The sequence below is a fragment of the Cherax quadricarinatus genome, chromosome 79 (assembly GCF_038502225.1).
Source record: "Cherax quadricarinatus isolate ZL_2023a chromosome 79, ASM3850222v1, whole genome shotgun sequence".
NCBI lineage: Eukaryota > Metazoa > Arthropoda > Malacostraca > Decapoda > Parastacidae > Cherax > Cherax quadricarinatus.
In genome coordinates, this window is record NC_091370.1 from 7607004 (window position 1) to 7630166 (window position 23163).

Genomic DNA, 23163 nt, shown 5'->3' on the forward strand with positions numbered 1-23163 from the left:
TAGTGAAAGTAATTTGGCGAGTTTTGGTACTTGAAAATTTAAACCCATGTGTGGTGGCCCAAGTGGAAACACGGTCGACCGCATGCTGGAGAGAAACTGCAATAAGGTGACAGTCAGCGCCTGCACAAGCAATAGCGAAGTCATCAACATAGAGTGATGACCAAATATTGGGTGGAAGAACAGAGGCCAAATCATTTATAGCAAGGAGAAAAAGTGTTGTGCTTAGAACACATCCCTGAGGGACACCTTCAGCTTGGATGAAGTCCGGGGAAAGAACATTATTTACTCGAACACGGAAATGTCTGTCAGTTAAAAAGTTCTTAAGGAAGGATGGTAGATTGCCTCGGAGGCCTAAGGAATGGGCCTGGGCTAAAATATTATACCTCCAAGTTGTGTCATATGCCTTCTCAAGGTCAAAAAATATGGCAATAACTGAGTGATTATTCGCAAAGGCATTACGAACATACGTATCCAAGCGTAGTAAGGGGTCTATGGTAGAACGACCCTTACGAAAGCCATATTGACTAGCGGAGAGACTGTTGCGAGTCTCTAAATACCACATTAAACGTCGATTTACGAGGCGTTCCATCACTTTGCAAACTGCACTTGTAAGAGCGATGGGGCGATAGTGGGAGGCATCATGTCCTGTAGTACCCGGTTTGCGGAAAGGGAGAACAATGGCAGATTTCCACAGCTGGGGAAGAACTCCTTGTGCCCAAATAAGATTGAAGAGGTGTAAGAGGACTACAAGGGCTGACCGATGTAAATGTTGTAACATACGAATATGAATGTCATCAGGCCCAGCTGCCGATGATCGGCAAGCTGAGAGCGTTGCCTCCAGTTCTTGAAGTGTAAAAGGCACATTATACTGTTCTTCTCCAAGAGAAGAAAAGTCCAAGGGTACTAACTCTCTGGCAGACTTTGAGGAAAGAAACGAGGGGCATAGATGGAGCCCTCGGGAAATACGGACCAGATGTGTGCCAAGTTCAATGGCAACGTCGAGAGGGTTTGCTATATCAGCACCAGTGACCCGTAGAACAGGAGCCGGGTCAGGAGAGTATTTACCACTCAATTTCCTCACTTTTTTCCAGACTGCACTCATAGAAGAAGCAGAGGTGATGGTGGAAACATAGTCTCGCCAACAAGTGCGTTTAGCTTCACGGATGACATGGCGAGCGATCGCACGCTTCTGCTTAAAATCAACAAGTCTCTCAGCGGTTCTATTGTACCGGTACCTGCCCCATGCAGCACGTTTCAAACGTACTGCACGAGCACAAGCAGGAGACCACCAAGGCACGCACTTCTGAGAATGCCTGCCTGAGGTTTGGGGTATAGAATGAGAAGCTGCGGTATAAACTGATGTCGAGAAGATGTGTAGGAGCTCATCAATGGAGGATGAAGAAGGAACCTCACTAAAAGCAGTGAGGTGTGAGTAAAGATCCCAATTTGCCCGATCAAATTGCCAGCGAGGGCTACGGAAAGGTGGTGAATAGGAAGGAGAAGTAAGAATGATCGGAAAATGATCGCTGTCATGTAAGTCTGGTAGAACAGACCAGGTGAAGTCTAGTGCAGTGGAGGAAGAGCAGACTGATAGATCGATGCAAGAGAGAGTATGAGTACGAGGATCAAAATGGGTGGGAGTACCCGTATTTAAAACATGGAGGGGGTGAGAGGCAAGAAAAGCCTCCAACTGAATGCCACGTGAGTCACAATGAGATCCCCCCCAGAGGAAATGGTGGGCATTAAAATCACCAAGTAACAGAAGTGGTGGTGGTAAGGATGAAACAAGAAAGGCAAAGTCTGGGATAGAAAATGCTCGAGAAGGAGAGAGATGTAAAGAACATATTGTAAACCACTTATTCAAGTGGATACGGGCTGCAGTGTAATGCAGCGAGGTATGGACAAATAGTTGACAGTACGGAATATCATTGCGTAGAAGAAGGGCACTTTCATTAAAGGTCCCATCTGAGAAAGGATCCGAAGAATACAATAAATTATAGCCTGAGATAGGTTGGAAAACAGCTGAGTGTAATTTTGGTTCTTGTAAGCAAGCACCAACAGGGGAAAACCTGGAAAGCAACATCTGAAGCTCACCCCGATTACCCCTGAGGCCGCGGATATTCCACTGTAAATAGGCCATGATTGGCGATGAAGAAAATATCAGGAATCTGTAGGTAAAGGCACCTACGGACTAGAGGGGTTAGAAAAGTCAACGTGTGGTGGCATTGGAAGATGTTCAAGTAGCGAAGGAACGGAGCGTTGCGAAGAATGGGGTTGTGAAGATGGAGGAGAGGGAAGAGAAGGAACAGGAAGTGAATCAGTGTCCATTGAAGGTTTAGTCTCTGCAATATATTCTGAAATGGCTTCAAGTGTTTCTGAATTCAAAGATGTATGGGATACCATATTGGAGATAGGAGGAGGAGGGTGAGTAAAGATTGGGACAGTAATGGACTGTACCAAAGTAGAGGGGGAGGGAAAAGTGTAAGGGACTGGAGATGAAGTGTGGGGGGGGGACAGAAGAGGCAGAAACCTGGGAGGTGACAGAAGAGGGAGAAACTTGGGAGGGGACGGGGGTGGAAGGCATAGTACGAGGAGGAGGGTGAATCTCCACACTTGTAATAGAGCCAGAGAGAGGGGAAGAACTAGGTACAGAGACTGGAAAGGTAAAGTGTGGAGGTGGAAGAAGGGAAGGAAGGGGCAAACAAGATTTGAGCAATGTGGATTTTTTGGACTTCTGAGTAGAGGGGCGATTGGTATTAGGTGTCGTACGAGGTCTTGTCGATACTGGGGCTTGTGAGGAAGGACGCGAAGATGTGAGAACAGACTGAGTTGTAGTCGGGACGTCAGAGCCAAGGACAGCAAAAGGATTAGATGCCGTAGTGGCTATGGGAGGGGTAACAACAGAGGAGGCTGCAGAAGATGGGACCCCAGAAGTGGGGGGACGTTTGGAAACACGAGAATAAGAAACACGGGGTAGTCTCCCTTGGAGGCGGAGATGAGTAACTGCCATAGCATAAGGGAGACCTTCTGCCTCTTTGAGGCAACGGATTTCACGTTCATTTAAGTAGACCTGGCAACGGCGGGAGTACGAAGGGTGAGCTTCATTACAATTAAGGCAAGATGGAGGTTGACTGCAAGATGTATTAGAATGGTTGTCGGCACCACAGACTGGGCATTCGGCCATAGATCTGCAATATTTCGCTGGGTGACCAAAACGCCAGCAATTTCTACATTGTTGCGGTGTAGGTATCACCTTTCGAACTTGTAACCGATGTCCCGCGACATATACAGAGGACGGGAGTTCTCGGCTGTCAAAAGTTAAACGAGCCACATTGCAAGGGTAACGTCTCCGCCCCCGGGCAGGAAGGACATAAGTGTCTACTTTGAGGATTGGGAGATCCTGGAGTTCCAGCTGTTCAAAAATGTCATTGCCACATGACTGGAAATTCTGTTGGACTATGGTATGGGGCAGAATGACAGTACCACTACAAGAATTGAGAGAAAGATGTTTTTCAATAGTGATAGGAGTAGTATCGATATTCGAAAGGAGAGAAAGATCATGAGCTTGGGTAGCATTCTGGACAGTGACGATGCGCGTACCGCTCTTGAGAGCGTGAAATGAAATATCTCTGCCAACATGACGCAGGAGCGCTTTGGCAATACTATGGTCAGAAAGGTAGGCAGAAGAAGAAGTTGGTCTTAAAGTAAAGAATTTAGTCCATTGTGTGGTCCGAAACTGAGCGTGGAGAGGGAGTGCTTGACGTGTCGGTCGTTTCCGAGTAGAATGGGAAGGTAACGACGGAGCATCATCAGGAGATTGACGTTGGCGTTTAGGAGTAGGACCGGAGTTGGTCCGGCATGAAATGGGTGGGCGATTCGAAAATTGCCGTACCGTAGAGGGAGAAGCCGGAAGCATAGTCAAAGGAGAGCGGAGTTCAGACAAATCGAAGGAGTCAGTCGAAGCCCCGGTACCTGAAGCGGGTGAGGAAACAGCACCAGCAAGAGGTACAGGGGCATCAGGAGTGTCCGAAGAGTGGTCTAAACACAAGGCAGGGTCAGAATGGGGTGCGGTATCAAGAAGGGGCCCGGGGGTAGTGGTTTCATGGACTAGGGCTGCCATGGTTAGGTTACTCCTTTGCTTTTTGTTTTTAAGAAAAAAAAAGAAAGAAGAAAAGAAAATAAAAATAAAAAAAAGAATAAAAAAAGGGGGGAGCGGGGAGGAATAGTTCCCAGGAGGAATGAAAGGGCCGGAAATCTCCCTCCGCGCCCAAGAGGACTCGACACCGCTAGTAGCGCAGATGCAGCATGGAACCCGTGCCATACCCTACCCTTCATGCCAGTAAACCAGCAATCTGGGATAGCAACCTCACATCTGCCGAGCTACCTCGGTGGACAAAAGAGAGGGCGGCCGGATATCCGCCACAAAGCATACCTCCTTCAGCCACCACCCCCGGAATCCGAAAGGTGGCTTCCAGAGATACACCCGTCGCCCAAAAGACACCCAAAGCTACTCCGGGATACCGGAGAGGGATCGGGACATCCCTAAGCAATCCAGATTCCACGGCAAACTACGCCACCGCCAAGAAACCTCAACGGAATGGGATGGACCCCGGTGTCCTTTCCCCTACCTAGGAACTAGCGCGCCTGTGGGAGAAATCACGAAGGCTAAAAAGAGGAAGGGCAAAAGGGAGGGATGAGGAGGAGGAGGAGGAATGGAAAAAGGGGAGGATGGGGAGGATGGTATAGGGGAGGGGAGAATGGGGGGTAATTAGGTTCGGTCTGAGGAAGAAGACCGACAGGGCTAATTCCTCAGACCAAGAGCCTCTTCACCACGCCAAGGAGCCCCCCTTGAAGAGGTTCATTGTCCTGAACATCAGCATGTCCAGGGATCTGGGAAAATGACTTTGTGGGGTTTCTAAGAACTATGACATAACCAACGTTGTATACAAAGAACAATGGGTTGAAGAGAAAACAAATTTCTGGATAGCTTTACAAGCTCTTTGGGAGTTCAACACAGCCACAAATGACGAAATAGACAAGACTGCAATGTGTATGATGAGAAGTGCTGGGGAATGGAAGGTGCTCAGGCTCAATCCAAGGTAAGAACATAAAGGAGGAGCACTGCAGCAGGCCTGTTGGCCCATACTAGGCAGGTCCTTCACAGATCCATCCCACTAATAGAATATTTGCCCTCATAAGAACACGAGATCATAAGAAATAAGGAACACTGTAACAGGTCTACTGGTCTATGCGAGGCAGCTCCAATTCTCCCCACCGGCTTAAGCCAATGCCTTGACCTAGTGAGATCAGACACATCGCTTAAGGGATTAGCACTGCGTCCGACATAGTAGCTAGTCAGGTCCATTTCACACCCACCCACACCCACTCATCAGAACATAAGAACACAAAAAAGAAGGAACACCGCAGCAGGCCCACTGACCCACGCAAAGCAGGTCCATGCCCCCCACCCCACTGAATTAGCCCAATGACCCACCTAGTCAGGTCACTTCCACTTAAGGAGCACGGCATCAGACCTAGTAGCACAAGCTAATCAAGTCCAACTCACACCCACCCACACCCACTCATGTATTTATCTAACCTATTTTTAAAACTACACAACATTTTAGCCTCTATAACTGCACTGGGGAGTTTGTTCCACTCATCCACAACTCTATTACCAAACAAGTGCTTTTCTATATCCTTCCTGAATCTGAATTTTTCCAACTTGAAACCATTGCTGCGAGTCCTGTCTTGGCCAGAAATTTTCAGCATGCTATTTACATCCCCTTTATTTATTTCTGTTTTCCATTTACACACCTCGATCATATCCCCCCTAATTCTACGCCTTTTTGAGAGTGTGCATATTCAGTGCCCTCAGTCTATCTCATAGGGAAAATTTCTGATACATGGGATCAACTTTGTCATCCTCCTCTGTAATCTAGGTTTTAGATTACAGCTAACTAAAACTCCTAAATCCTTTTCGCAATCAGTAGTATTAAGATCTACATTATTTAGTTTATATGTGGCATGGTTATTTTCCTGTCCAACATTTAGAACTTTGCATTTGTCTATTTAAACTGCATCTGCCACTTCTCTGACCATTGCATCAATCTATTCAAATCATCCTGGAGTGCTCTAGTGTCCTCATTAGAATGAATTGGATGGCCTTTTTTGGTGTCATCAGCAAATTTGCTTAGGTCACTATTTATTCCCTCATCTATGTCGTTTATGTAAATTGTGAACAACAACAGGCTCAACACTGACCCCTGCGGAACACCGCTTGTGACGTGCCTCCATTCTGATTTCTCCCCATTTACACAAAATCTCTGCTGCCTATTTGTCAGCCATGCCTCTACCCAGGAATAAATTTCTCCTCCTATTCTGTGTGCCTTAAGTTTCCTCAATAGCCTCTGATGTGGAACTCTATTGAAAGCCTTACTGAAGTCCATATACACAATATCATATTCATTACCATTATCTACCTCCTCAAACACCTTAGTGAAAAAAGTTAGTAAATTTCTAAGACAGGAATGCCCCTTGGTAAAACCATGTTGAGATTCATTAATCAATTTATGTCTATCAAGATGGCTACGAATTGCATTGGCAATTATTGATTCCATAAATTTTCCCACTATGGAGGTAAGGCTTATTGGGCTATAGTTTGAAGCTAAGGACCTGTCACCTGCCTTGTAAATAGGTACAACATTTGCCATTTTCCACTTATCAGGCACTATGCCAGTTTGTAGTGATATTTTTAATTATTATTATTATAATCAAAAAGAAGCGCTAAGCCACAAGGGCTATACAGCGCTGCAGGGTAGGGAAGGAAGCAAGGGAATTGGATGGCAGAAGGGAGGGGGGATGATCAGCAGGTTACAGAAAACAGCGGGGCAGGGGATAGTACGGGGGTAGAGGGTAGCAAGAGATTCAAGTAGAAAGGGCTGAAAGTATCAGAATTTGTGAAGTAAGTCAGTCGTTGTCAAAAAGTCAATGAGAGAGTCCGGATGAAAGGTGGGTCCATCAGCGAGAAGGGAAGGTAAAGAGAGAGCAGCGGGGCGAAGACGACGACAGAGGTAAATTCTGCGTGCTCGTTGATAAAGTGGGCAGTCCAACAGAATGTGGCTGACTGATAATGGAGCTTGGCAATTCTCACAGAGAGGAGCAAGACGCCTCTCCATGAGATATCCATGAGTAAGACGAGTATGGCCAATGCGAAGACGGGAGAGAGTAGTCTCCCAACCTCGACACTGGTGATAAGAAGACGGCCAGTAACCTATACTCGGTTTAATAGACTGAAGTTTGTTGCCGAGCATAGTAGACCAACGTTGTTGCCAACGGGTGTGAAGGTGGGAAGATATTACAGCAAAATAGTCCGTACATGGAATACCTCTATAAGAAACTGGTAGGTCATGTACTGCTGACCGCGCAGCAGTGTCTGCCTGTTCATTGCCCTGTACGTCAACATGACCAGGGACCCAACAAAAAACAATATCTTTATGCTTGGTAAAGATGCGGCGTAGCCAAAGTTGGATACGGAGGACTAAGGGGTGAGGTGTATCAAATTTTTGTATAGCCTGTAAAGCACTAAGGGAGTCTGAGACAACCACAAATGATGACACAGGCATAGATGCAATACGGATAAGTGCTGTAAGGATGGCATATAATTCAGCAGTAAAAATACTAGCCGAAGATAGTAAATGCCCTTGTACGACGCTGTCCGGAAACACTGCTGCGAATCCTACGCCGTCAGAAGACTTAGAGCCATCTGTGTACACAGCAATGGCATGAGAATGAGAGTGAAAGTGGTCAAGAAAAAGAGAGCGGGAAGCGACCGTAGACAGTTGGGCTTTCGAGCAAGGGAGGGAGAAAGAACAGACTCGAACAGCTGGAACTTCCCAGGGGGGTAGGGAAAAGTGAGATGCTACATGTACATAGAAAGGTGGTAGTTGAAGAGAAGACAAGAGCGAATGAAGGCGAAGAGAGAAGGGACGGAGTAAGCAGGGGTGGCGAACAAATAAAGAATGTCTACTAATATCAGTGACCATTCTATAAATGGAAGGATTGCGGAGATCATGAGAGCGTACATAGTAGCGCAGGCAATGGGCATCACGGCGATCGGATAAGGATGGAACGTTCGCTTCTGCATAGAGGCTTTCGACAGGGGAAGAGCGAAAAGCACCAAGGCATAAACGTAATCCTTGGTGATGAATGGGGTTAAGGCTAGAGAGAGTAGCAGGAGATGCCGCTGAATAGATCTGGTCACCATAATCAAGTTTCGATAAAATAAGGGTGGAATGTAGGTGAAGGAGGGTTCGACGATCAGCTCCCCACGAAAGATGAGCAAGGGTTTTAAGAAGGTTCAGCCGGCTGTGACAAGTTGCCTTCAGAGAGGTAATGTGAGGTTTCCAGGATAACCTACGATCAAAGAGGAGGCCCAGAAACTTGACTGTATCACGTTCAGGGATACGGGAGCCATAGAGGTACAAAGGATGATCGGAGATGACAGAGCGTCTAGTGAAAGTGATTTGGTGGGTTTTAGTGCTGGAAAATTTAAACCCATGTGTGGTGGCCCAATTGGAAACACGGTCGACTGCATGCTGGAGAGAAACTGTAAGGAGGTGACAGTCAGCGCCTGCACAGGCAATAGCGAAGTCATCAACATAGAGTGATGACCAAATATTTGATGGAAGACTAGAGGCCAAATCATTAATAGCAAGGAGAAAAAGTGTTGTGCTCAGAACACATCCCTGGGGGACACCTTTAGCTTGGATAAAGTCCGGGGAGAGCACATTATTAACCCGAACACGGAAATGCCTGTCAGTTAAAAAGTTCTTAAGGAAGGATGGTAGATTGCCTCGAAGGCCTAAGGAGTGGGCTTGGGCTAAAATATTATACCTCCAAGTTGTGTCATATGCCTTCTCAAGGTCAAAAAATATGGCAATAACTGAGTGGTTATTCGCAAAGGCATTACGAACATACGTATCCAAGCGCAGTAAGGGGTCTATGGTAGAACGTCCCTTACGAAAGCCATATTGACGAGTGGAGAGACTGTTGTGTGTCTCTAAATACTACACTAAACGTCTATTTACTAGACGTTCCATTACTTTGCAAACTGCACTGGTAAGAGCAATGGGACGATAGTGGGAGGTTTCATGTCCCGTAGTGCCTGGTTTGCGGAAAGGGAGAACAATGGCGTATTTCCACAGCTGTGGAAGAACTCCTTGTGACCAAATAAGATTGTAAAGGCGTAATAGGATTGCAAGGGCTGACTGATGTAAATGTTGTAGCATACGAATATGAATGTCGTCGGGCCCAGCTGCCGATGATCGACAAGCTGAGAGTGTTGCCTCCAGTTCTTGAAGTGTAAAAGGCACATTATACTGTTCTTCTCTGAGAGAAGAAAAGTCCAAGGGTGCTAACTCTCTGGCAGACTTTGAGGAAAGAAATGAGGGGCATAGATGGAGTCCCTGAGAAATACGGACCAGATGATTGCCAATTTCATTGGCAACATCTAGTGGGTTTGCTATATCAACACCGGCAACCCGCAGAACAGGAGCCGGGTCAGGAGAATATTTACCACTCAGTTTTCGTACTTTTTTCCAGACTGCACTCATAGAGGAAGCAGAGGTGATGGTGGAGACATAATCTCGCCAGCAAGTGCGTTTAGCGTCATGGATGACACGGCGAGCGATCGCACGCTTCTGTTTAAAATCAAGGAGTCGCTCTGTGGTTCTATTGTACCAGTACCTGCCCCATGCAGTGCGTTTCAAACGTACTGCACGAGCACAAGCAGGAGACCACCAAGGCACGCATTTTTGAGAATGCCTGCCCGAAGTTTGGGGTATAGAATGAGAAGCTGCGGTGAAAACGGAGGACGAGAAGAGGTGTAAAAGCTCATCGATGGAGGACGAAGAAGGAACCTCTTTAAAAACAGTCAGGTGTGAGTAAAGGTTCCAATTTGCCCGATTAAATTGCCAGCGTGGGGTGCGAAGAGGTGGCGAATATGAAGGGGAAGTAAGAATGATTGGGAAATGATCACTGTCATGTAAGTCCGGGAGAACAGACCAAGTGAAGTCTAATGCGGCGGAGGAAGAGCAAACTGAGAGATCGATGCAAGAGAGAGTATGAGTCCGAGGATCAAAATGGGTGTGAGTACCTGTATTTAAAACATGGAGGGGGTGGGTGGCAAGAAAAGCCTCTAACTGAATTCCACGGGAATCACAGTAAGACCCCCCCCAGAGGAAATGGTGGGCATTAAAATCACCAAGTAACAGAATCAGTGGCGGTAATGACGAAACAAGGAAGGCAAAATCCGGAATAGATAATGCCCGAGAAGGAGAGAGATATAAAGAACAGAGCGTATACCACCTATGTAAGTGGATACGGGCTGCTGTGTAATGCAGCGAAGTATGAACAAATAGCTGATGGTACGGAATATCAGTGCGGAGAAGAAGGGCACTTTCATTAAAGGTCCCATCAGGAAAAGGATCTGAAGAATACAATAAATTATAGCCTGAGATGTGAGAAATAACAGCAGAGTGTAATTTTGGTTCCTGTAAGCAAACACCAACAGGGGCAAACTGGGAGAGTAACATCTGAAGCTCACCCCGATTACCCCTGAGGCCGCGTATATTCCACTGTAAAAAGGCCATGATTGGCAATGATAAAGATACTTGAAATCCGCAGGTAAGGGTTCTTACGGACTAGAAGGGTTAGAAAAGTCCACATGCGGAGGCAGTGGAAAATGTTCAAGCAGCGAAGGAACAGTGCGCTGTGAAGAAAGGAGTTGCGCAGATGGAGCAGAGGAGAGAGAGAGAGCGGAAGGTGGATCAGTGTCCATTGATGGTTTGGTCTCTGCAATATATTCAGAGATTGCTTCAAGTGTTTCGGAATTCAGAGATGTCGTATGGGAGACAATATTGGGAATGGTAGGGGGAGGATGAGTAAAGATTGGAACTGTATTGGACTGTACCAAGGTAGGGGGGGGCGAAAGGGTGGAGGGAACTGGAGAAGCGTGGCAGGGGACAGAAGAGACAGGAACCTGGGAGGTGGCAGAAGAGGAAGAAACTTGGGAGGGAACAGGGGAGGAAGGTACATTACGAGGAGGAGGGTGAACCTCTGCACTTGTAACTGAGCCAGTGAGAGGGGAAGAACTAGGGACAGAGACAGGGAGGGTAAAATGAGGAGGTGGAAGATGGGTAGGAGGTGTTACTGGACCTTTTTTTGACTTTTGAGAAGTAGAGGGACGATTGGGAAGAGGTGTCGTACGAGGTCTCGTCGATACTGAGGCTTGTAAGAGAGAACTCGAAGAAGCGAGAGTAGACTGAGGCGTTGAAGTAGGGACGTCTGAGCCGAGGACAGCAAAAGGATTAGATACAGGAGTGATTATGGGAGAGGTAACCACAGAGGTGGGTGTAGAAGATGGGATACCAGAAGTGGGGGGACGTTTTGAAACACGGGAATAAGAAACACATGGGAGTCTCCCTTGGAGGCGGAGATGAGAAACTGCCATGGCATAAGGGAGACCTTCTGTCTCTTTGAGGTAACGGATTTCCCGCTCGTTTAAATAGACCTGACAACGGCGAGAGTACGAAGGGTGAGCCTCATGACAGTTAAGGCAAGAGGGAGATCGATTGCAAGACGTATTAGAATGGTCATCGGCACCACAGACTGGGCATTCGGCGATAGATCTGCAATATTTCGCTGGATGGCCAAATCGCCAGCAATTTCTACACTGTTGTGGTGTAGGGATCACCTTTCGAACTTGTAACCGATGTCCTGCTATATAAACTGAGGATGGGAGTTCTCGGCTGTCAAAAGTTAAACGAGCCACATTGCTAGGGTATCGTCTCCGCCCACGGGCAGGAAGAACGTAAGTGTCTACCTTGAGGATTGGGAGATCTTGGAGTTCCAGCTGTTCTAGAATGTCGGTGCCACATGTCTGGAAATTTTGTTGAACTATGGTATGGGGCAGAATGACGGTACCACTACAAGAATTGAGGGAATGATGTTTTTCAAGGGTGACAGGAACAGTATCTATATGGGAAAGACGAGAGAGCTCACGAGCCTGGGTAGCATTCTGTACGGTAATGATGCGCGTACCGCTCTTAAGAGCATGAAAAGAAATATCTTTACCAACATGGAGTAGGAGTGCCTTGCCAATACTATGGTCAGAAAGATAGGCAGTAGAGGAAGTTGGTCGTAAAGTGAAGAATTTAGTCCACTGTTCAGTCTGAAACTGAGCGTGGAAAGGTAGTGAAGGACGTGTCGATCGTTTCTGAGAAGAACGAGAAGGTGAAGGTGGAGAAGTATCATCAGCAGGTAATTGTCGTTGAAGTTTAGGCGTGGGACCAGAGTTGGTCCGACGTGGAACGGGTCGGCGATTTGAAAATTGCCGCACCGTAGAGGGAGAGGCCGGAAGCATAGTCAGAGGAGAGCGAAGGTCTGATAAATCGAAGGAGTCAGTCGAGGCCTCAGTACCTGAAGCGGGTGAGGAAACAGCACCGGCAATAGGTACAGAGGCATGAGGAATGTCTGAAGAGTGGTCCAAAGACGAGGCGGGGTCAGAACGGGGTGCAGTATCAAGAAGGGGCCCGGGGGTACCAGGTTCATGGACTAGGGCTGCCATGGTTAGGTTACTTCTTTCTTTTTGTTTTTAAGAAAAAAAAAAGAAAGAAGAAAAGAAAATAAAAATAAAAAAAAGAAAAAAAAAAGGGGGGGACCGGGGAGGGATAGGTCCTAGGAGGAATGAAAGGGCCAGAAATCTCCCTCCGCGCCCAAGAGGACCTCAGCACCGCAAGTAGCGCAGATGCAGCATGGAACCCGTGCCATACCCTACCCATCATGCTAGTAAACTAACAATCCGGGATAGCAACCTCACATCTGCCGAGCTACCTCGGTGGACAAAAGAGAGGGCGGCCGGATATCCGCCACAAAGCATACCTCCTTCGGCCACCACCCCCGGAATCCGAAAGGTGGCTTCCAGAGATACACTCGTCGCCCGAAAGACACCCAAAGCTACTCCGGGATACCGGAGAGGGATCGGGACATCCCCAGGCGATCCAGATTCCACGGCAAACTACGCCACCGCTAAGAACCTCAACGGAATGGGATGGACCCCGGTATCCTTTCTCCTACCTAGGAACTAGCGCGCCTGTGGGAGAAATCCCAAAGGACAAAAAGAGGAAGGGCAAAAGGGAGGAGTGGGGAGGAGGAGGAGGAAAGGAAAAAGGGGAGGATGGGGAGGATGGGATAGGGGAGGGGAGATTGGGGGGTAATTAGGTTCGGTCTGAGGAAGAAGACCGATAGGTCTAATTCCTCAGACCAAGAGCCTCTTCACCACGCCAAGGAGCCCCCCTTGAAGAGGATATATTGAAAAAAAAAAAAAAAAAAAAAAAAAATTGCCAAAGTTATGCTAAGTTCCTCTTTACATTCCTTTAACACCCTTGCAAACAGTTCATCAGGGCCTGGGGATTTGTTAGGTTTTAATTTCTCAATTTGTCTGAGGACCATGTCACTAGTTACCGCAATCGTGCATAGTTTATTATCGTCCTGTTCTACGTAATCTATTATTTCTGGAATTACGCTAGTATTTTCCTAGGTAAAAACCAAGGGGAAGTAGGTATTGAAAATTTCACACACATCCTTATCACTGTCAGTGATCTGACCAGAGTTACTCTTTGGGAGGATAAATTAAGTTTTTGGATTAGAGCCTTTCACTAGCATCAAGGTACGTACCTCAATTAAGAGGAAGCCCTTTCCCTTCACATTCTTTAATACCAGGGCATCAACTATGAGCTCACAGTTTGTGTACTAATTTTCATGGAAAAGCGATAAATTCATAGTGGTCTTGCAGCACCAGAGGAATTACAGGTTTGATCCTAAGAAGTAGAGAGTATATCTTAATTCCTTGGATCACGAGTCCTTAATCAGCATCAAGCAACACTCTTAACAGGATCCTGATAATCAAGATCTCAATGCACTAATCTTCCACCTTGCTTATTTGTTGTGTCACCTTACCGGCTTGCTTATTGTGCACACCATGTTCATCCTGTGAGAGGTGGTGCAAAAGAATGGATTACAGGTCACAATGGGTCTATCTGACCCAACCTGCATAGTTACATCTGTACAATTATAATAATTTTATATACTCTTATGAAGCTAATCTACAAATACAATACAGATAAATTATCAAGTAAATTCCAAGATCATTAATAGCCAATGTAAAATATGGATAGAATCTGAAGATTTCAGAATTATCATTAACAATGGAGTGATATGCCATTTCCTGTAAAATTTATAAGGATATCTCAATATGACTATGTTTGAAAATTAATATACGTATATTGTTATAACGTATGGCCCTGTCTCTGGCCCCACTACGTTTCATGTTACTGACATTCTTTACAAACTGTACTGCCAAATACCTGTAGTCTAGCCTTGGTCTAGTGGTGACAACTTACAATCTATTGACCTTACTTTCTTCTTAATAATGTAATCAATTTGAATGCTAAACCCAGAAGGGTTAAAAGCACAATTTACCCAGTGGATTTTACTGTAATTCCACAAGTCTGTCATATCAAGGGCAGTTAAATGAGGTTTACTGTACTATTTCCTTATTATGCTTGAATTTTTTTTTTTAACAAGTCTGCCATCTCCCATCGAGACAGGGTGACCCAAAAAGAAAATACTTTCATCATCATTCAACACTTTCACCTCACTCGTACATAATCACTGTCTTTGCAGAGGCGCTTACAACAGTTTAGAAGTCCCTCCAAACTGTCAATATCCCAGACCCCTCCTTTAAAGTGCAGGCATTGTACTTCCCATTTCCAGTACTCAAGTCCGGCTAAATCTATAATAACCGGTGTCCCAGAATCCCTTCACTAAATATTACCCTGCTTACACTCCAACAGCTCATCAAGTCCCAAAAACCATTCGTCTCTATTTACTCCCATCTAACATTCTCACACATGCTTGCTGGAAGTCCGAGCCCCTCACCCACAAAACAACCTTTACCCCCTCCCTCCAATCTTTTCAAGGACGACCCCTACCCCTCCTTCCTTTCCCTACAGATTCATACACACTCCAAGTCATTCTACTGTGATCCATTCTTTCTAAATGGCCATACCACCTCAACAACTCATCTTCAGCCCTCTGACTAACACTTTTAGTAACTCCACACCTTCTCCTAATTTCCACACTCCGAAATCTCTGCATAATATTTACGTCACACATTACCCTTAGACAGGACATCAGCCACCTCCTCGCTGCAGCATTTACAACCCAAGCTTCACATCCATGTAAGTGTTGGTACCACTATACTTTCATACATTTCCTTCTTTGCCTCCAAAGAAAACGTTTTTTTGTCTCCGCAGATATTTCAACGCACCACTCATTTTTTCTCCTGCATCAATTCTATGGTTAACCTCATCCTTCAAAAACCCATCTGCTGCCAAGTCAACTCCCAAATATCTGAAAAAATTTACATCTTCCATACTCCCTCTCTCCAATGTGATATCCAATTTTTCTTTATCGAAATCATTTGATACATTTATTAAACAAAAATACCAACCACTCCAACACCGGTACAATTGCTAAGTACTTCTCATTTGTATATATCTTGAGTTATATACATATATATTTTTAACTATGGTTGTCTCCTGCCAAGGCAGGGCAACCAAAAGAAAATTCGTTCACCATCATTCACTTAATCGCCATATTTCAATAAGTGTGCTGACACCACAATCAGATTACCCTGAGAGTTCAACATTCCTACCCCATCAGAGAGCAGGCACTGACCCTCCAACCTCCATTACTCAAATCCAGCTCGTTGGTTTCCCTGAATCCCTTCATTTAAGTTACCTTGCCTACACTCAAACAAATTCGTTAAAAACCCACCTCTTTCCATTCATATCTGTTATATACAAGAGGGGCCCCACTTTACAGGGTTTTGCTAATACAGTGGTTTTCAATTATATCCCCTCTTCATTTATTTAGACTTCTTACAATAAATATATTCGCCACTCGCTATAAGCCAAGGACAAAAATATTTAAAGGTAAGTAATGTGTATACTACATGTCCATTTTTTCGACCTAGCTATATATTACTCACTTGATATATGATAGTGTAAACATGCTATTAGGATTAAATATTCATTTAAAAGTGAAATAAAGCTATTATTAACTTTACAGACAAAACCTAGAACCTAACCTGGTGTATAAGCAGGGCCTGCCTGTACTGTATATGCTTAATATATTTAATAGGCTTAGTATTTCCATGTAAATTACTTTTCATTTGTATGTTTTTACACATGCACACATGCATGCACAAGCACACACACAGGCTGCAGGAATTTTTTTTATATGATACACACTTACCACACAGATCCAATCCTGCATATCTAGACTCAAATTTACCACTGACAGCTTATCTGAATAAGCTAAGCTCATGGCATAGTACTATGGCACAGACACTGCTGTCAAAGCCGTAGAACACCGGCATGGACACCAAAAAGGTTAAGAGTAAGCAAGGGAATGTAATATATATGAAGAGTTTCAGGAAGAGTTAGTTAACCAGACTTGATGGGAAATACTGTATAGTGTGTGCCACCTGAAGGATGGTTGGAGGATGCAGATCTATGTATCACTGGAATTACCACTGTGCCTAAGCAAGTAAATCTGGAAATAAATCATCACTAACTTGCTTAGCAAACAAATGTTGAGGACCAGTCCCTGGACCCATAATGTGCCTTTGTAATCACTTGACTTCTACCCACTGGATGGACATGGGATGCCTAATAAAGATTTTTTCTTCTTTCAACACATCGGCCATCACCCACCGAACCAGGGTGACAAAAAAACTTTCACCATCATTCACACATAATCACTATCTCTGCAGAGGAGCTCAGATACAACAGTTCAGATGTCACTCCGAACAGCAAACATCCCAAGCCCCTCCTTCAAAGTCCAAGCATTGTACTTTCCACCTCCACGACTCAAGCCTGGTTAACTGGTTTCCCTGAATCCCTTCACACTCCAACAGCTCATCAGGTTCCAAAAACCATTCATCTCCATTCACTCCTATCTATCATGCTCACACATGCCTGCTGCATGTCCAGGCCCCTTGCACACAAAACCTCTTTTACCCCCTCCCTCCATCCATTCCTAGGATGACCCCTGCTCCTCCTCCCCTCCACTACAGATTTACACACCCTCCAAGTCATTCTATTTTGCTCCATCCTCTCTAAATGACCAAACTGCCTCAATACCCTCTTCAGCCCTCTGAATAATACTTTTTGTAACTCCACATCTCCTAATTTCCACACAATGAATTCTCTGCATATTTCTTTTTTATGGAAAAAGCAGCAAGGAGCAAGTGATAAATGTAAGTGGCAAATAAGACACCAACACCTGCCAAGGTTCAAACAAATACATTACAGTAACAGCTAATTCACCCAACTATACTGGGTACAATATTTAAAGTGACAGTGCTATGATGCACTGAACATTCTCAAGATTACACATGCCTACTGACCTCCTGATAGTTAATGCAATCACTACCTTGAAACTTAGTAATAAGACACACAGATTAAACATTTACACTTATTTTCTTACCCTTTCCTTTATCAAATAATAAAACTTTGCATTAGGCAACAAGAGGGTGTAAAAACACTTGCAAATTGTTTATACATTTATTGACACAATTCACAATATCTCACCTTACTAGAGTGAAGAGATGAGATAACTGATGGAATGTGACCGGACAACCAACGAACTTCCTTAAACAGCATCACAACTCTGTTTGAAGAGGTTATCGCACCTAAACTAAGATGAACAGGAAAGATGTTTCATCACCCTAGCATTAACATCACAAAAGTACTTGTAGTGTGAACTGTAAACAAACTGTATATAATATAAAATTTTACATTCAAACAATGTTTGTTACAGAACATCACCCATTGTAACTATTATACAATAAGATCTTAAAGGAAAAAAAATATACACTAACTCATGATTTATAAAATCATCGTTGAACCTATGAATGCCCATCAGGGAAGTCATGATGGGTAGGGCTGGGAAGAGGCCTAGTGGGGGAGGCAGAGAAGGGAGTGAAAGTTGGGGATCACCTGGCTAAACAAAGTGGCGACTGAAGGCACGTCCCGAAATTCTGCCTTCTCCAACAAACCACACTGCTAGTTTAGTCCCCTTATGAGTGTACTGTAGATGTAGCTTGGAAGTCTTCTTTGCTTGTTCCAGAAGGTAATCCTGTGAAGTCCAAAGTTACATTACTTTATTATAATACTCAAGATATTTTTTAACAACCTAACTTTAAATACATACACCTAGCTGACAAAGCACATCAATGTCTTGGTATACTAAACAGGAAACTAATGTGAAAATTTCCTTGATAAAAGTCTCAAGGAAATGAGAGAGTTCATACATCAAATTCACAAAGTCCACTGATACATACCAGTTTTATCCTAACATACTTCATGTTATATGTAGCATACATTTTTTTTTTTTTTTGCTGACTGGTATATACCAGGCAGATGTATCAGTGAACAAGAAAAAAAAAAACCTTCTACAATGAGAAACAAATACATAATACATAGCAGAATCAAGTTGTGCAGAAAACATGTTCACAAAATAGCCTAGACTGGTAAAGATGAAGTCCTACACAAACTGCACTCCCTATCTGAACTGAACCATAAACTAGATGAAGTAGGGCAAATTTTACCACCCAAGAATGCCATTATATCCTTTCAAGCAAACAAAAGTCCATTCCAACAAGTTATTCTTCCTCTACATGATAAATCTTATGATAGGGTCTGCTGTAAAGCACGTTTTCATGGTCACTGTAAAACACCCACTTACCTCTAGAGACAAATTAAGTGGTACAGACAAAGCCTTGTTCGGCTACACCAACGACAATAGGCTCGACTGGTAAGACAGTAGGTGTAGTCAAGAAAACCTGAATTATTGGATCAGGACAATAAATATGAAATAAATACAAAAGCTTAAAAACAATACAGGTGAGTATATCCCAAATGACCTAAATGAAATTTGTGAAGGACTACAGTAAGCAAGATTCTTGAAAATGCCAAATAAAACAAATGTAAATCTATTAACATATCTAAGCCTTAACAATTATTTTTGTGTGTGTATGTAGAGGTCTGTCTTAAAATTTTGTTACATGTTAAAATATATAACTACCCACTGAAATTTAAACATGATTTTGGCCAAAAAAATGACAAAAAAGTTATATACTGTATGTATATCCCTTATTACATATACTGTATCTATCAGTCTCTACAATAGAAACCTTACCTCCAGATGCATGAAAAATGATTCCCCTTCACTGAGAGAGATTGATGCTCTAAAGTAGTCAAGGCAGAGGACTGCTGCTGATGCGGCATTAAACACTGTACTGGTATTAATGCCCATAACCAAAGAATGACAAGATTATCAAATACTTGCTGCAAAATCCCCTCATCTCAACATTTCTCTTCCTCGGTCATTAACCATATAGACAGTTTTTGGTAGAACTTAATCATAGTAGAGGGATGAATAAAATCTGTTGAATAATTTATGGGATTTAAAAGAAAAAAATTGTATAGTATATTACAATATTTTGAAGCATAAAAACTATTTTGAGTTTTCAGGTTTCATGGACCACTCTAGGAATGGTCTATCAATAAACCTCTTATTACACCAGTAATTGACTGTAACCACATTTCGTACAGGTAAGTCTATCGTTCTCCCTCTCCTGTGCAGTTGTGCTCCCTTGTCTGTGCCATCAGCAGCACACGCTCTAAGCCCTAGACAGTACAGCACAAACAGCAGCAGCAGCAGTTGATATGGGGAGGTAGCAGACACCATGGCACAAGGAACCTTCTACAAAAAGTAGTGTTTCATACTTTTAAATTATTCCATATTTAGGTTCCATGAGTCACTAGAAATCTTACCACAAGTACCCAATCCAACAGAGGAGACTGCTGTTTACTGGATAGTGGGTAAACAAACTACCATAGCACTGAAACAAAGCTCACAACCTGTAGTGTGGATAATTTTTGAAAACTGAATTGCTAAATTCATTGGCGAGGATACAAATACAGTATCACTTGTTAAGCATCCTTGTTTTTCTGTTAGTCACAAAATCTTTATCATCAAATTCTTACTTACACTTACACATGCACACATACATGTGTGTATGTGCAAGCACATACAAACAGGCAAGTACGTATGTATGTACATACATACACAACCACAAACAGGTGAGAATGCATGTACACACAAAAATGCAAGAGTAGTCATATAATTGGCTGCTTGAATTCAACCCTAATAAGTGAAAGATCATGAAGATTGAGTAATGAGCAAGAATACCAGAAACTGGGTGTAGACCAGAGGGACAGAGGCTGCAGACTTCAAAGAGAAAGACCTAGGGGGTTAGGATAGTGCTCAGATTCACCAGAGGCTCACACCAGCCGAATAACTTCTGCAGCCAATGATCAGGCAAATCTTAGGAGTAGCCTTCAGGAATCTCAACAAAAGTAATTTTTGGCTCTTTATGAAAGATACATTAAGCCCATCTTTGAGTATGTAGCACCAGTATGGAATCTGCACCTAAAAAAGTATGTTAAGAAACTGGAGAAAGTGCAGAAGTATGCAACTGGGCTTGTTACTGAGCTAAAGGGAATGATCTACAAGGAGGGGCTAATAGAACCGGACCTAAGGATACTGGAGGACAGAAGAACCAAGGAAGACATAACATAAAAAGTATTCAGGAAACTGATAAGATAGATTGGGATAGGCTGTTTGACGGGAGAAATTCAATTCAAGTTTATTCTCTATAAGGGTTACACTGTGGGGTTTACAGGTTTTGGGTATTGTGTGGTTTACATGTTATAAAATACTAATTACAGAGGGGGCCACTAGGACACCTAGCATGCCTAGGCATTTCGAGCAGACTTGGATTAATGGAAACTCAGGGACACTGCTGGATGTCAAAGTAATATAGGAGCCACTGGGAAGTTAGGAAGCATTTCTTCAGTCTCAGTGGTCAGAAAGTGGAATGATCTTATTGAGGAAGTGGAAGCAGGCTCCATACAATATGTCCCACAAGGGAAGAAAAAGTGAATCTAGAGTGTGTTAAGTTAAGAGGTAGGGACAGGATCTGAGAATTGATCCCTGCAATCACAAATAAGTAAACAAATAAACTTACACACCAAGGGCCTCTGACAATTTGAAACAAACACACACACACACACACTGATGTAATCTATCCAGCAATTTTGCATAATCAAGTGGCCAACCACACTTGTAGAGATCTCTCATCATCATTATCAAGATATACAAATGCTCTAATTTGGTGGCTCACCAGTCACTAAGGTATATTACTCTCCCATATTTATAATGACAGGAACCACAACATGCCATGGCTACTGCTATGAGGATGGGAGAGAGACTTCAACAATCCATTTAAAATTTGGATTATGTCAAACTGGACACTCGTAAAATCAGTATCAACCACTTCCTTACATGGCTTATAGTCACCCTAACCCAATTCAGGGATGGAAGAGGACTGTCTTTGCTTTCCAATATACAGTAAACCCTCGATACAATAGACGCCTGAAATAAAAGCTAATATTCACTGGGCAAACTGTACTTTTAACTCTTTTAATTTTGATGTTTATTGCAGTCTATCTGTAAATTATGAGTACAGTATTATATGATGTGTACTTAACTGCTTTTTCTGCCATATTTAAACATTTTGATTTAGTGAACACTGAGAATCCCTCTATTAATCCATTATATCAGAGGTTTATTGTAAAATTATGTTAAGACAAATCCAAAATATTCAATATTCCTCTTAAAGCAATTCTCAGGACCTGGCATGATTAACTGTGTCACTTAAGACCATCTGAAAAAAAAAGATGATGATTTCCTATACCAGAAGTATAAAGTAACCATGAAGATAAACTAAAGGCAAATGAGCTGCCAATGCCAAGGACCCTGACACCTCTAGAAAACTGGGTGCCAACTTTCTGGGGATTCTAACTGTGATTGGTTTTGAAAGCTCTTGTACCCCCACAACCCAGTTTCCCTGTTGACCGCCTGGTCAACTGGGCTGTTTGTGCTAGCAGCCAGCAGGCCTACATAGCCATCAACCCAGCAAATACAACCCTTGTAACAAGTTGCTACTCAGCTTCACCCTGACAGTATTTCTGACATCTGATGGTTTCACATTGAATCTTAGACTAGGGATGTTGATAGTGTTGTCACGAATTGTGCCCATGGCCTCCATGCTCTTCACTGGGTTTATTCTGCATTTTATTGCATATTTTCACTCCAGTAAGTTATAGTAGTGTGTTAATTAAGGACCAAGTGCTCAAGAATCTTCAATGTACATGTTAGGTACATAGCTCCTCTCTATTCCAGAGAACAATCTAAGTTTTTTGAAGCATTTACAATACTTTAGATATTCTTCTAATTCTTTGAATACAACCACTGTACATAACAGCTTTACTATCTCTTCTTCCTTGAAAGGTACTGTGAGCACAGAACAGTATTCAAATTGTGAGAGCATAAGTAATTTGAGAAGTACCATCATTAGCTTTGCTTCTTTTATTTCAAAAATTTGCATAATCCACTCTAACATTTTCCTGGCCTTTGCTGCATTTGCCTTACTGTGTTTTCCAAATGACAGATTAAACACAATTATTCCTAAATATTTTCTCTGTTTCTAGCATTTTATATGATTCACCTTCATTCTATACATTTTGAGGTCTTCATTCTTCCCATGATTAAGCAGCTGGGCATATGCTGATGAAAATTAGTTGACCTAAGATGATCCAAGTCATGAACTAAAGGATACACCCAAGGCAATAAAAATAAAGAATCCTACACCTAAGAAGTTTCTTTGCAACAGCTTGCACAGTACCTGAAAAAAATCATCAGGCCAACAACACCTAGTTACAATGTTAGTTGTTTTCTCTTACAGAAGACAAGCAAAGGGCAATGGTACTTAGGATAATCCTACATCTGGTAGCTTGCATGGTACTGTAGGAGGCTGCATCTTTTGGGCACTCTTGTCTCCCATTTTGCACTTTCTTGTTGGAATGCTTAACAGTTTATATTCTGGTTACCAGTGATAATAACGGG

General features: G+C 43.4%; 1 protein-coding gene across 5 annotated transcripts in view; it reads right to left on the minus strand.

The window, feature by feature from the left end:
• Nucleotides 1–17679: 17679 nt before the first annotated feature.
• The window catches only part of LOC128702756 (luc7-like protein 3), a 121840-nt gene continuing 116356 nt past the window's right edge, over nt 17680–23163 (minus strand). For all 5 annotated transcript variants that reach the window (XM_070101889.1, XM_070101888.1, XM_070101886.1 and 2 more), the window contains exon 10: nt 17680–18267. The gene's annotated coding sequence lies outside the window, so the exon portion shown is untranslated. The remainder of the gene's footprint in view (nt 18268–23163) is intronic.